This window comes from Neomonachus schauinslandi, chromosome 5 (assembly GCF_002201575.2).
Source record: "Neomonachus schauinslandi chromosome 5, ASM220157v2, whole genome shotgun sequence".
Taxonomy (NCBI): Eukaryota; Metazoa; Chordata; class Mammalia; order Carnivora; family Phocidae; genus Neomonachus; species Neomonachus schauinslandi.
This window is the reverse complement of record NC_058407.1, coordinates 145,653,712-145,656,509: the sequence shown is the minus strand read 5'-3', so window position 1 is coordinate 145,656,509 and position 2,798 is coordinate 145,653,712. Positions and strand designations below refer to the sequence as shown.

Here is a 2,798-nt window from a genome sequence, read left to right as displayed (position 1 = left end):
AGAGAGAGAGAGCGAGCACACAAGCAGGGGGACCCGAAGGCAGAGGGAGAAGCAGGCTCCCCACTGAGCAAGGAGCCTTTTGTGGGGATTGATCCCAGGACCCTGGGATCATCACCTGAGCCGAAGGCCGATGCTTAACTGACTGAGCTGCCCAGGTGTCCTGCATCAGACAATTTAAACATGGCATTCTGGCCCCACCAGCTAGTGCACAATAAATTAGTATTTCCTAAAAGTGTTTCTAATTCTCTCTTCCGTAGCACAGTCTCCTGCCTTGTATTTTGGGGTGTATGCCAATAGCATTAACCTGTTAAATTAAAAGCTTAAACTATACTGTCCCCCGCCGTGGCCCTGTTTTGGAATTTCTTCAATTTTTCCACATACTAACTGCTCCCCCCACTCCACAGATGAGGCTTAGGTCCCTCTGGCCTCCTCCCCCATCCCCCCAAGAACCTCCAGAGCACATGAGTCCTCTCAGTTTCCAGATGGGGAAACTGAGGCGGGAAACGGGAAGGACAGGAGCAAGAAGTTGAAGAACAGCGCCAGAGAAGGGGTTCTAAAGCAGGGAGTCGGATTCCAGAACCCTCGTTCTTAACCCTTACGGGAAGGAGGGGAAAAGGAGAAAGGGGGAGCCGAGGGACAGGGGAGGGGAGGGAGTGGAAACCCGTCAGGGAGAGCGCGGGGGAGAGACTCCTGGCTCGAAGGAGCGGCGCTTTTCTCCCTTTTCCCCCGACCCAGGGACAGACTCCACCCCAAACTTGGCCGGGGGAGCGCGGGGAGGCGGCCGGGGGGCCGGGGGCGCTCCCGGGGCTGTGGCCTTTCCCGCCAGCGTCCCCCTCCCGCCTGCCGCTGTCCCTCCTACTCCGCTCTCCCGGCCCCTGACATCACGGCCCGGGAGGCGGGATCCGGGAAGGAGGGGACGCGGGGAGGAGGCTCCGCGCCACCGCGAGGGAGGAGGGAGGGCGCGCAGTCCCAGCCCAGAGCTTCAAAACAGCCCGGCGGCCTCGCCTCGCGCCTCAGCCCGTCCGTCCGTCCAGCCGCCAGCGCCCGGTGAGTGGGGCTCGCCCTCCCCGGGAGGCGCGCGCGGGGCGCGGGACCACGTCGCGGGGCTGCGGGCAGCGTGCGCCCGGGGAGCGGGCCGCGAGCCCCCGCACCCACGGGACCGAGGGGGGTCCTCGCCTTGGGTGGGGCGAGCAGGGAGGGGCCGAGGCCCATCCGTACCGAAATCCCACCGGTCCTCTCAGCCAGACGACCAGGGCGCGGACTCCCGCCCCCGCCCCACTGCGCGAGTTCACCCCGGACCCCGAATTCCACCTCCCCACCCCCGGACTGCTTCCTGCGCCTTTTGCGCCGAGGCGGGCGGGAAAAGTTTGGGGAGGAGTCAGGACGGCTCCCCTCGCCCTGGCCAACTGCGCTCCCGGGGCTGTCGGAGTCCAGGGCCGTCCCGTGTCGCAGGAAGGTCTCGGGCGCCTCGGCGCACCGTCCCCCGCCTCACCGAGCGGGAGGGCCGGGCTGCGCCCAGGCCGGGGTCGGTGGGTCCCCTCCTCGGCCCCGGCGGCGGCTCCGTTGCGCCCCCCAGCGACGAGGAGCAACTTCCTTAGGTCTGGAGTGGTGGGCGAGCCTGGAGGCGCCGCTGGGATGAGGCTTCTCGCTCCCCACTCTGGTTGGGGTGGGGGGCTTTGAGGACCCCACCCGTGGATTCCAGAGAAAGGGGAGGCCAGAGCTCGTGTATAGAGGGACTATACACTCTCCAAATCCAGGGTCCTAAACACACCCAAAGGAGGCCCTAACTTGGGGCTGACGGGGACATTATGACCAGGGGCCAGTCGAGGGTACCTGGATAGGAGGGACACCCTGCAGGGCAAAGCTGTCCGTCCAGGCCACAGAACCCAAAACCTTATTTTGGAACAAGGCAGACAGCCCAGTTTCGGGTTTGGGAAAAGGCGCACTGCCTCCTCCCAGGCTCCAAAGATGTGCATGTACATGTGGGGTGGTGGGGGGGGGGGTCAGGGGAGTGATCTTTTACCTTGGCTGTGTACCAGGTGGAGAGACCAGCCTGAAAAGTGATGGGGTGAGGAAGGGTGAGGGGCTTGAGAAACCTGCAGCCCAAATCCTGTATGATCCTGCCAATGCTACCTAGGAGGGGCAAATTCATAGGGACAGAAGCAGAAAGTACAAGTTACCAGGGACTGGGGCAGGGGGTGGGCAGTTACTGCTTACTGGGTCTGGAGTTTTTGTTGGGGAGGGCGAAAACATTTGGGGTATAGATAGTGATGATGGTTACATGACATTTTGGATGTGTTTAAAGTATGTGAAATCTACAATTATAGGTGGTTAAATGATGGATAGTAGGTTATGTATATTTTACCACAATTAAAAAAAAAAAGGCTCCAGCCCCCTCTCTGCTTCCGTCTGAATTAGTAAGGAATCTCAGAGGCTGCTGACTGCTGCAGGTCACCTGTCCCCAGAATTTGGCCTCACTATAAGAAAGTGTAAGGAGGCTGAGGAGGGGACAGGAGTTCGGGTTTCCCCAGGAGTCCGGAAGGGACCAGGATGAGAACCAAAGCTCATGGAACATTTGCAGGGTGCCTGGCAGTGTGCATTGCGCCCACTCTCTCCCCTTCTGGAAGCCTCACACAGCTGCTTCCATCCCCGCTCCCAGGTGGCAGGTGGGGAGAGGCAGGCCAGAGACATTCAGTTTCTCAAGCTCACTGAGCCAGTAAGTGCCAAGAGCCAGACTTTGAATCCCCATCAGCCTCCCCCCCCCCTCCCCCCCCCCCCCCCCCCCCCCCCCCCCCCCC

General features: G+C 61.6%; 1 protein-coding gene across 3 annotated transcripts in view; it reads left to right on the top strand.

The window, feature by feature from the left end:
- Window positions 1-930: 930 nt before the first annotated feature.
- EMP2 (epithelial membrane protein 2) overlaps window positions 931-2,798 on the top strand; it is a 31,276-nt gene continuing 29,408 nt past the window's right edge. For 2 of the 3 annotated variants that reach the window (XM_021698205.1, XM_021698206.1), the window contains exon 1: window positions 972-1,047. The gene's annotated coding sequence lies outside the window, so the exon portion shown is untranslated. Of the gene's footprint in view, window positions 1,048-2,798 lie in introns of all 3 variants that reach the window. The other variant, XM_021698204.1, reaches the window with a different exon arrangement.